The sequence below is a fragment of the Meles meles genome, chromosome 5 (assembly GCF_922984935.1).
Source record: "Meles meles chromosome 5, mMelMel3.1 paternal haplotype, whole genome shotgun sequence".
NCBI lineage: Eukaryota > Metazoa > Chordata > Mammalia > Carnivora > Mustelidae > Meles > Meles meles.
This window is the reverse complement of record NC_060070.1, coordinates 74395081-74408094: the sequence shown is the minus strand read 5'-3', so window position 1 is coordinate 74408094 and position 13014 is coordinate 74395081. Positions and strand designations below refer to the sequence as shown.

The window sequence follows — 13014 nt, the reverse complement described above, 5'->3', positions numbered from 1 at the left end:
GATTCCCCACCCCACCCTGTTCTCACACATGGGAAAGCAGAAGTGTAAACAGCTGCAAGGGAAATAAACAAAGAACACGGATTATAAAAATGAACTTTGGAAGCACCTGGTATATAACAGAAGTCATTTAGGAAAATTAAAAGAGTGAAGAGAGAAATTTCATACTACAGTTTTATGGAAGCATTTTTCTATAAATAAAATGGGACTAATAATAACCTATCTTACAAAAGCTCTCAAGCTTGATATGACTATTACGTGGAACAATATATGAGAGGGATCTGAAAACTATGTCTAAAAGAGTATTTTATTATTAGTTTTGAGTTTCTTTGATCATGAAAAGGTCATGCTACAAATACATATTCATATATTGGTAACTATGTATCTGAGGGAAAATCAAGAGTTTGTTCCCCAGTCATCTTTCAAACAGAGAAGACAACACTATCAAAGAAAAACAGGTAAGAAGTGGCATAACCAAAGAGGAACAAATCCAAAGCCTGAATTAAAAATAATTAAATTATTCTTTCTAAGACTGCAAAGGACATCCACAGTCCTCTACCTGAACTAGCATAACTAGCATGCGACATACGATGCAGTAGATAAGAGCAGGGTCTCTGGAGCTGGACGGTTCCAATCTGGACCCAGGACTAGCTGTGCCATCATGGAAAACTTACAAGCCTTTCCAAGCTTTTGCTCATGCATCTGTCAACTGCTGGTAGAAAAAGGATCTTGTGTTGTGCAACGTAAGAAGAAAGTTGTTACTAAAATCTACTTTCAAATTTCAAATTTATAACATGAAAATTTTAAGTATAAATTAATTCAATTATTAACTATTAATTTCCATTAAGAAATAGCAAAACTATTCTGCTGAACAATTTTATTTGGATTTCAGAATTATGGATGACAGCATTCATGATCCCCTCAAGTTTTTCCAGGAATACAGAGTTTTGTAAAATACAGTTTGGAAACCAATTTTCTATACTCAGCTTTGTGTGATAATAATTTATGGTAATCGTCAATATATATTCAATAACAACAAGTAAAACAAATTGATTAGATAACAGTGTTGAAAAGAGTGTAACATTTTTTGTTGTGCTGACTTTCAAGCTTTAGGAGGAAGAATCTCAAATTAATAAGTTTAACCATATTAGCTATAGTAATAGGTATTTCCCAAAGATGACATTTTATAATCGACTATATTTACATTCTGCAGCATTCTGTATTTTCAATCTCCAGGCTAATTTACTTATATCCATTAAGATCTACATAGCTTTCTTTTTTAAAATGTGGTCTACTTTTCACGATATAAGTATTCATATTGTTCTAAATGTTCTTGTATTTTCATAATTAAGCTATTTATTTCCGATTGAGTAAATACGATTCAAGAGTCCGAAAATGCACAAGCACCACAAGGGGTTGCTTTAGTGCAGAACATAGAAGTAATGTAAACATTATCTAAAGGTTTTCTGATTATAACATTTATAGGCAAACAACAATGATGATAATAAAGAACAGTCTTAGTGACCTATGATCCAAAAGACCTCCACTTATTCTTCTAGCCATCAGATTTTCCCGTAAAGGGACCTTTGACTCTATATGCACCCAATGACAATAAATCTGGGTATGGGTAACCATGGACTTGCACTACGGCATGTGCTTGTTCAGCAAATCCCATGAACTAGTTAGTATCAGCTCTCCAGTCCCAAATCTGAAAGTACAAGAAATAGGTAGTTCTGCTCTATACACAATTTTGGTGTGTATGTATATATTATTTTCCTTAAATACAGATACTACTTTTGACGAATATAGGATACAGAATTCAGAAAAGCAAGAAGAAAGCAGAATTACACATCGTTTCTTCTCTTATGTTAATAATGAAGCTTGAAATATTTTCCCTGGTAACATGCAACTATAGGACAGCCAAAAGTTTGAGATTGACTCTTTTCATATATATTTTTTTAATAATGACCAATGAATTTAAAAAATGTACATTTTCTTTCAGTTGTGTTCTTAGTCTTTCCTTGTTTTTACTATGAAAAATAAAATGATGACATTAGCAAAACTCCATCTCATCTTCTAAATCATTAATAGATTTAATACCATCAATACTAAAATTGATCTTGAGGGCACCCCCTATTAACCTCTTTCCACTTGAGAAATCAACCTTTTCTTTCTGGGCTAGCTTTCCATCCACTATAGTTTTAAATCTGAGAAGGAAATTTTCCTGTTAATCCTTGGTCATCAGCTTTCTTTAGCTTTGTTTTATTAAGAACTTTACCAGAAGTTCTGAACCACACTAGCATATCTCTTCCCGATACATGAATTTTGTCAATCCACTTCATTTATTGGATTTCACTCAGGTAAAGGTCTATTTAGTCTTGAACAGAACAGTCAGAAACATTATTTAAATACTCTAATAGAACAAATCAGCAGCTTTGAAAAAGCCAGGCGAACAAATTAAAGTGACATGAGTAAATTTAAATTTCACCCATCTGCTAGACTAATGCATAATCCATTAATTAAATGAAATCTACTATGAGTAAAACATACTTTTATGGGCTTGATTCTCTCCAGTAATAAAAATGTATTTTTAAAAACTTTAGCATGAACATATAATGAAACAAAAAATAAACATGCCAGGGATCTATTTAAAGATATACTTTTTGATCAGTATTCCTTTAATTTTCAAAGATCAAAATGACATCCTGTTTTAGCTGACTGTTCCCTTAAGTATCAATTGTATTCTCCAAATGAAGAATACAAAGTCTCTTAGAATATAAAAGGTTTTGCATATTTAACTCCTTGCTAAAAAATATTGAACAAACTTTCCTAGGTATACTGAAAAAAATTGGAACTATGTAACAGAGGCTTGAAAATATTTTCTCAAAGGATTTATTTCTAATAGTGCTGCTGGCTTTAGCAGTTATTTCTAGGAATAGGCTAAAGCTTCCTGTAAGAAAATAATAGTTAGAAAAGTAAATTTACTCAAGGACCACACTGACTTCATCCCAAAAGAAAAAAAAAAAACTTCAGTTTTACAAAGGTTTCTCAATCATGATTTCCCCCCTATTTCCATATTAATTTCACAACACTAGAATGAGCTTAAGTGTAATGGAAAATAAGTAACACAATGATTATGAGAAAATCTTATAATATATTTGTTAGATATTCCCCATTTTCAGTTGAACTAATGGACGTATTTTAGAAATCAATGAATGGCAGCGTGTATAAGCAAGAGCTCTGAGCCGGGCACTTACTTAAGTGCTTTATAAGTCATTCCCTTTAATTCCAACAACAACAGGAGATGTTCTTATTGCTATTTCTCGATTAGAAATAAAGTTAATAAATCCTTTGCCCAATGCCACGATAACGCAGAAAGAAGTCTATATTGTAATCCAAAGACGTCTGAAAAAAATGTTATCTGAACTAGATGTTCTTAACTAATTTACTAGAGACTTCTCAGTTTTATAACATTTAACTAATTTATTAGCAACTTCTCAGTTTTATAATATTTTGTTCTCATTATACAATTTTAGAGTTAATGCTATTTTTAAGGATGATGCTATTTTTTTTTTCACAAACCAATTCTTGTGTTTTTTTTGTTATGCAAATCTCTTCTCATAGATGTGGATAAAAATTGAAATTGTATTCCCAATAATGGTCTTGGTATTTTGCTCTTAATATTAAGAAATATTTGAAGATATTATTCTTAAGTCTTCTCTCCAGAAATGCAACATCCTTCTTTTTCAATGAGTCCCAACTCAGAACCTTCTTAGCTGTTTCCACCCTAAAACAAAGGTGTCATTGAACATTGACCTTTATGTCAATTTTAGATTATTTGTTTTGAATACAGTAATTCCACTATTTGAAATCTATCAAAAAGATACTGGCTACACATTGCCATGTGGGTGGAGTGACAATTTTTTAATGCTAATGTATTACTACAACCTAGAAACCAAGTAAGAGTGAAGGTGTGTGCTAATGATTGTATTTTATGTATGTAATGCTTGCAGTAAAGTTTGCTTATCGACTGGCTTTCACCATAATCAAGGCAGAAAAGTATAATATTCTTAACTTTACAAGAAAAAAGGAAAATTAAAAGCATCAAGTTTGTTGATGAATATTTTAGACAATGGAAGTCAAACCCGCTTTTTAGCTTAAATTAAAAAAATTAGTACTTAAAAAATTAATACTTGATTTCAACTGTTATCAGAGGGAATATAATGCTAAAGGAAAATTATGACATATTTTAATAAAATAACATTTATATTATTAAAAGATCAAAATTTTCAGTATAAGGGAAAAATGATACAGCACAATAAATATGTCCCCCATAACCATATGTCTCTGTATGTTAGCTGGACAAATTAACGACTTTAAAAGGATGTTACCAAAAATATATTTTACAGTAATCAACTCATTGAAGGAATATTTCCCCCTAATTTGTAGGGGAAAAACTCCATTCCCTTTTTCCTCTGCAGAATTAGAAGATAAAAAGTATAGTAAAAAACTAGTTATTTAGAACAGGTTTTTATCAATCAATCAAAAACATTTATCAAGGGGCGCCTGGGTGGCTCAGTGCGTTGGGCCTCTGCCTTCGGCTCAGGTCATGATCTCAGGGTCCTGGGATCAAGCCCCACATCGGGCTCTTTGCTCAGGGGGAGCCTGCTTCCCCCCCCCCCCGCCTGCTTCTCTGCCTACTTGTGATCTCTGTCATATTCATAAATAAAATCTTAAAAAAAATTATCTAGTAATGAATATTACTCAAGTAATAAATATTAAAGATAACTACTTGTTGTCCAATAACAAATAAAATACCTGAGAAGAGTCATACTTATGTTCAAAGACTTTACAAAATGATTATAAACTATTACTTTGTAAAACAATAAAAACAATAACAAAGAAACCACCACTTCAAACAAATAAAGGAAAGTAATAGAAATAAGCATGAAATTATGGTGCTGAGTATAGCTCACATTCAGAGACTAAGAGTTGACTAGAGGTAGAAGGGAATGGAGGCAATTTCCCAGTTTTAATCAGATGACATCAATACCAGTGGCGAATAAGATTCATCTGATACTTCCCTAGGCTCACAGCTGCAAATGATCGAAATGTTAAGTGGGAGCTCCAAATATTTACTCTTCACAAAACAAAAATAAAAGTGGTAATTCTTGAATGACCTAATTTGTGCATGTGTGTGTTTATCTCGGTTTTCAAATATTTCTGGTCAAAATGATTACAATATAACGACATTAAAAATTATATTTGCATTCTAGCATAATACTCTTTAGCATATAAAGAAACATATACAAACTAATCTATACAAAAGCTTTTTTTTTTTAATTTGAAAACAGCATTAGAATGCTATTTTGCACATGAAACTCAGGTAATTTTTAAAAACTCAAAGGAATACTTTGTAACAGCTGCTTCCTTCTCCCTAAACGATTGCCTTTTGGACTTTGTACCTTCCAAATGTCGATTGTATTTTAAATGTCTCTTAATGTTCAGAGTTTTTTTTTTTCCCACCCCAGCAATCAACGTTAAGATTATACCACACCTGCTCTCCTGTTCAAGTTTCACTTTTTTTTAACTTAGCACTAGACTCTAAGAACTGAATTTAGCTTTCTGATTCATGTCTAAAAAAATGAGCTACTAGGATTTTTACTAATTTGTGGCCATCAGTCATTTAACTGGGCCTCTCTAGTGTTCAGAGATGTCTCATTCCGTGATAGAAGGGCAGTTAACACCTGTAAGGTAATTATATCTACCAAATGCTGTTGGCCAGAAATCTGAATATATAATTGTTCCTGCCATCTGTTAATTGTTCTATTTGAATCACTTATTTCATCTTATACATTTACTTGGCATCTACAGGCTTTTGCTAGCCTTTAGAAATACTACATTTGCTTGTGGTTTATATGTCTTTACATCATTCAGATGGGATTTTTAACTCTTTGGGAGAAGATGCAAATTAAATGGATAAAAAGCATGTGTGTGCATGTGTGGGCTGGGGAGGAAGAAAATGATATTGGTGAGAGGGAACCCCAAATAAGAAAAGTAAATCCTGGGGCACCTGGGTGGCTCAGTGGGTTAAACCTCTGCCTTCAGCTCAAGTCATGATCTCAGGGTCCTGGGATCGAGCCCTGCATTGGGCTCTCTGCCTAGCAGGGAGTCTGCTTCCCTCTCTCTCTGCCTGCCTCTCTGCCCACTTGTGCTATCTGTCAAATAAATAAAAAATCTTAAAAAAAAAAAAAAAAGAAAGTAAATCCTTTTCAGAGGGTAATAGAAAATGAACAGTGATTTCAGGGTGCTGGGATCTAGCTCCAGGTCAGGCTCCTTGCTCAGCGGGGAGCCTGCTTCCCCCCTGCCTGTCATTCCCCCTGCTTGTGCTTGCTCTCTGTCTCTGCATCTCTCTTGCTTTCTCTGTGTTAAATGAATAAAATCTTTAAAGAAATTCATTAAGAAAATGAATAGAGAAGGTAAGAGTTGATGGGATGATAGCTGGATAACTGAGAAGCAATTCTACTTGACATCCTAGAAATTAAAGAAAAAGCATTACTGATCTCTGTCACAGGGAGCCCCCAGCTAAAGGGATTGATAAATCTTCTTCACATCACGCAGCTGAAAAAACATTCAGTGCCCTCCAGGGATCTAAGCCTTAAAGTGGAATCCTCAGGTTGCCTGGAGCATTTCAGAACTTCTACAAATGTTTGATATACATTTTATTTGCAGTATTTTAACATAATAAATACTATTAACAGGAGTCTGAAATTCACGAGCTTTGTGATTTTAGGCAAGTTTCTTCACAGTATCTCAATTTCAGCATCTATAGATCAAGGAAAACTAAACAGGAAGCCTAAGAGAGATAATACAGGTGGAACACTCACATGGGTACCCAACATATAGGGAGAGCTCAGTAATGATGACCTCTCATGGGGCACCTGGGAGACTTGTGGCTCAGGTTATGATCTTATAGGTCCTGAGATGGAGCCCAGCGTCGGACTCCATGCTCAGTGGAGAGTCTGCTTAAGATTCTCTCCCTCTGCCTCTACCCCTACCCTTCTCCCTTACATCTGCTCTCTCTCAAATAATCTTTACAGAAATAATGATTACCTAATTTTATTACAATCATCACTAAGACAATTCTAACACTTGGTAGACAACTAGTATGTTCATTTTTACTGCAGATTAATTTTTCTACAGGCTTCTTTAGCCATCCAACTGTTTGAGTACCTTAAGCAGATGGCATGGCCAAGTGGGCTGAACAGTGGCCCCCAAAACAGATATCACTCTCTGGAACATCCGAATGGGGCCTCATTTGCAACTAAGCTCTGTGAAGAGGTCATTAAGGAGAGAATTTCTACATGAGATCAGCTTGGATTAGGGTGGGCCCTGAATTCAATGGTGAGCATCCTTATGAGACAGAAGAGGAGAAAACACAGACACCCAGGAGCGAAGGCCATGTGCACAGGACGCAGAGATCACAGCTACGCATCTATAAGTCAAAGAGCTCCAACAAAAGCCAGAGGCACCAGAAACTGGAAGAGGCAAGGAAGCATTCTGTCCCAGAACCTTCTAAGATGAACATGGCCCAGCTGACACCTTGAGTTAAGGCTTCCGGCCTCCAGAACTGTGAGAGAGAAACTTTCTGCTGTTTGGTCACCCAGCTTGTGGTTATTTGTTAAGCCAGCCTTAGGACATTAACACACATGACTAAGAAGCAGTTTGTTTGCACGGGGCTTTTTAAAGTCAGCCCTGAATGTTCACCCCAGTAACACTGCACAAGCAAGATCATTGTTCTTTTTTTTTTTTTTTAAGATTTTATTTATTTATTTGACAGACAGATCACAAGTGGGCAGAGAGGCAGGCAGAGACAGAGAGAGGGGGAAGCAGGCTCCTGCCAAGCAGAGAGCCTGATGTGGGGCTCGATCCCAGGACCCTGGGATCATGACCTGAGCCCAAGGCAGAGGCTTTAACCCACTGAGCCACCCAGGCGCCCCCACTGTTCTTTTTTAAATACATGATTATTTTAGACTAGTTATGGATTTAAGAAGACGTGCAAATACAGTACAGATTTGCCATATATCCCATACCCAATCTCTGTTATTATTAACATCTCCACTGATACGGTACCTTTGCCACTTAAAGAACTAATATTGATACATTATTAACAACTAAGCTCCTTACTTTATTCTGACTGAATTACATTCACTTGGCTTTTATCTATGGTCATTTTTCTGGTCCAGACTCCCATCCAGGAGACCATGCTACACTTAATCAACATGCCTTCTTTAGCTCAAGTCTGTGATAGTTCCTTAGCCTTTCCTAGTTTTTGATGACCTTGACAGTTTTGACAAGTACTGGTCAGTTATTCTGAAGGATGTCCTTTTACTGGAGTTTGTCTGATGTTTTACTCAGGATTAGACTGGATCTGTGGGTTTGGGACAGGAGACCATAGTGGTGAAGTGCCATTTTCATCACATTTCATATCAAGGGTACAGAATATCAGTGTGACTTGTCACTATTGACGTTGACATTGATCACTGGCTGAAGTCATGTTTATCGAGGTTTTCCATGGCAGTGCTACTCTTTTTCCCTCCACTTTGCAAACTATCAGCTCTGGGAGGGAGTCACTGTGGAAAGCTCAACCTCGAGGACAAGAGAAATCATGCTCCATCTCTGTGAAGGTAGTATTACCTACATAAATTATTTGGCATTATTCTGCATGGGGGGGTTATCTATTCTTCCTCATTTATTTATTCAATCACTTATAGCATTATAGAGTCTTGTTTGTTTGTTTTTAATACTCAGGTTGTAAATCCAAAGCTAAGCTACTTTGTTTGCCTGAAATTGTTCCTGCTTTGTCTATTGGGACCTATCTCAGTTGCCTCCTGTCCCTTTGACAAATTACCCTCTCCCTCCCCACTCACTGTGGGTTTTCTTTTTCTTTTCTTCCTTTTTTAAAGCATTTTCTTATTTTCTGACACTATATGATGATCCAGGCTCATCTTGTCTTTTTTCCTGCCTCAGTCCTAGAATCAGCCATTTCTTCAAGAAGCCCTGTTTCCTGATACTGAAAACCAGTACTGGGTGGTAGGAGGTATGCTCATGACTACCAGGGCGGCATTGCTCCTATACCCTCTCAACTGACAACCTGTGTACATGCTATTTTTTTTTTCTATTTCTTTTTTCAATAGTATTTTTATAAACTCTATTACATATATATATATTTTTGGGGGGGGGCATGAAAAAGGGGGAGGCAGAGAATCAATCTCTGGTAGACTCTCCATGGAGCACAGAGTCAGACACAGGTTTGGTCTTATGACCCTGAGATCATCACCTGAGCCCATATCAAGAGTCTGGTGCCTAACTTACTGAGCGCCCAGATGTCCCCCCACCTTTTTCTTCCTTCTTTCCTTCCTTTTTTTTTTTTGGTCTTACAGCATGAGCTAGGACTTTTAGTATGATAGTGAATAGGAGTGGTGACAAAGGACATCCTTCCTCATTCCCAATCTTAAGGCAAAGATACTACTCTCATATATGTTCAGTGCATTCAGTTAAATTTCAAGCCAAGCTGAGGTGCATACCTTTGGCTCATGTTCTTGCCGTGGTGAGTTTTTTCCCCTTATTATTACCATCCCACATATTATATGATTGGCTTATTTACTATGTTATTGGCCCAAAGGGCAGGGATCTTTGTTTTGTACACTGTTGTGTGCCAAACACCTTGAACATCTTCCTGGCACATATCAAGGTGTGATTAATACTTGGTAGAATGAACTGGGTACATTCTTGGGTTCTTGTGGGTACTGCTTATTTAAATTTTAGTATTAAAACATTTCACGTGAGTCAAAATAAATACTACTAGAAAATTTCTATATAAACTTGATGATGGAAGAGTCAAGGCTGTAAAGATCAATAATAAATAACAAATCATATTTGGACAATGTGATTTTTCAACCCATGTAGATAATATTGGCAACTGTATAAAAGCAATATACCCCAAATTATTACTCAGAGCCAAAGGTTCATCTATAATATGAAAAATTTTATAGGTGCTTCTTGTCATCTATGTTCACTATTTATGACAAAAACAAGTACTTGAGACCTTGGTGTGTAGAATTTAACGAAAATCTGCAAAATTATTTCATGGAGAAATAAAACTGACGCATGACCATGAAACAAAACAAAGCTCTAAGTCTGCGTTACCACATATTCTACGATGTGATGTTATTAAAAACAAACAAAATTTATGTCTGACATTAAATATGCACTTAATTTCCATAACAATGGTGATAACAATAGCTACAATTTGTTGATTACTTACTGAATTCATTTCTAGGGATGCTGTAACAAATAACCACAAACCGATGTCTTAAAAGAACAGAGAGGGACACTTTCACAATTACAAGTCTGAAACCAAGATGCCGGGAGAGTTGGTTCCTGTGAAATGCTCTGATGGCTGCAAGTGATCCTTGGTGTTCTTTCACTGGCTCATGTCAGCATAACTCCAATCTTTACATCTGTTTTCACATGGCCTTCCTTCCTGTGTGCCTGTCCTCTTCTGAGGATAAGTGACTAGATCGAGGATTCACCCTAACTCAGCATGACCCCATCTTAACTTATATCCTAATTACATCTGCAAAGACCTTATTTCTAAAGATTTTATTTATTTGACACACACAGAGAGAGAGAGAGAGGGAACAAAAGCAGGGGGGATGGGAGAGGGAGAAGCAGTCTTCCCACTGAGCAGGGAGCCCAATGTAGGGCTGGACCCCAGGACTCCGGGATCATGACCTGAGCTGAAGTCAGTTGCTTAAACAACTGAGCCACCCAGGCACCCCCAACCTTATTTTTAAATAAAATCACAGTCACTGGTACTGGGGATAAGGATTTGAACCTCTCTCAGAGGGGATACAATTCAACACTATACCTAATATCTGCCAAGAACTAGGCTAAGTATTGAACAGATGTCAGTTCTTCTAATCCTCACAACTATTATTACAAAATAGTACTAAGGTTATGAAGTACCAAGGGTTATCATATTATCTCATTAGGGACCTGAGATACAGAGAGGTCTAGTCAGTTTCCCAAGGCCATGCAGTGAAGCCTCCTAAGAGAATGCTAGGACGATAGCAGGAGAAACCAGAGTGACAGCTTGTACAGAAGTGAGGGTCTCACTGTGTTCAGGTGGCTGTAGCCAGCTGCACCTGCCAAGTACACGCTGTTCAGTAAGTGCAGCACCTTTCCAAACACTGTGAGATAATGGCCTACAACTTGTACTTCACATTCGCATACAGTCTTTGCAATACGGCAGTAACTTTTACAATGTCTTCCTGCAAACCAAAGCTTACCCCTGTTGGTCATGAGTCCAAAGGTGGACTACTGGAAATGAAAAGAATAATTCCTGCTTTATTTTTGCTGAAGAGACATAAAGATCTCAATTAGATCATAGACACAGGGCTTTGGCTGGCTTTTGACTAGGATTTTATTTAGTGGAACAAGATCACTTTCTTGAAGCAAGGCCAAAATGTTACCTACAGGGAATGTGTCTTTGGTGAAATTAAAAGTTGTAGTTAGACTCAACATGCAAAGTAAGGTAAAAATGACATTGCTAACTCACACTAAATATCTGATGTAGCAGAACACTGACATAATTGAGATGATTTTTAAATGGTACCTTATAACACTCTGCTTTACCTCACCCAAATTGAACTCTTTGCTAGTAAGCACTGAGAGCAGCAGATAAATTCTCTTAGTAATTCAGGACTAAAACAGTTTCCATTGATTCTTCTTTTAAGCTTCCAGACCAGCTTTATAACAGATTATCCTGGAATTGCAAAATAAACTATTAAAATACATTTTTTTCCTAATTACATGAATTATCTACATGAATCCAGATTTTCCTGACACTATGAAACCAAAACAAACCAAAAAATCAACTGGATGTTGAGGTTAACAAGACAGCAGCTGTCATCCAAAACCAATAAAGTTCAATTTTTCAATCAAAATACTTTTGGCTTATAAGTAAAGTTCATACATTTTTGAAATAAATATATATTTATAGAAGTATTTGTTGGGCTTTCATATTGATTTCATTAAAAAAAAAATGGCTCTCAGTGTTCAATCACTTACATACTATATGAGGACCGAAATCCCTGGTTTCCATAGCTAGCCAAAAAGGTGATGGTTATTCATCTTTTCATCATCAAATTTAGATACTCTCACCCCATCCTCCAGCCATACCGCTTATGCATCTGTAGGCACCTTCCTTCAGATTGGAAGGCCCTCCTCTTCTTTTTCTCAGGCTGCCAAAGGCACGCCTATCTTTCAAGTTCAGCTGGAAAATCTCCCTCAGTGGACACAGAGCCAGCCATCACCTCCTTTCTTGGGGCTCCCATAGTACCCCAAGCAAATATCATTTCAAAACCTCATGGCAAACTCCATAAAAGCAATATCTGCATGTTACTGTGCTTCTCAAACAAGGGTTTGTGTGTGTCCACAGGAGACAGGAGAAAACTCACTTTAATTATGGCCACCCTTCCCTGAATTCCAAAGATTTAGGGACAATGTCCTGTTAAAATGACAGAAGAAAGAATGCAAAATTCACATAAATTTTTAAGAAATGGCAAGAAATTCCCAAGGAATTTTCCTGTTGGAAATTAAAAAGTCAGGCTATACCTCAACACTCTCAGAGGCAGTCCCTCCGCTAATGCTGAAGATCTTTGATGGGAAAGTGTGACAATGAGGTCACTTGTATATATCCATAAGCTAATATAAGGCATCATGTTTGTGGAATGAGTGATAAATGGGAGCTAAATAAGCCACTGACATAAACCAATACTTCAATGTACTACAGCAGGAGTTCTTTCTATTAAAGCTGTTACCAGCACCCATTTCTGAAAAGTGAGGCTAAAGGGGCCTATTGATTTCATCAGGAAATATTTCTAGTAATTGCATTTACTGCTTATTAGACTCATGATTTGTACAGCCAGAGATCTTGGCTTAGCATGGGTC

General features: G+C 36.5%; 1 protein-coding gene across 11 annotated transcripts in view; it reads right to left on the bottom strand.

Moving 5' to 3' along the window:
* The window catches only part of PTPRK (protein tyrosine phosphatase receptor type K), a 567969-nt gene that overhangs the window by 155847 nt on the left and 399108 nt on the right, over positions 1–13014 (bottom strand). The gene's annotated exons all lie outside the window — the stretch shown is intronic.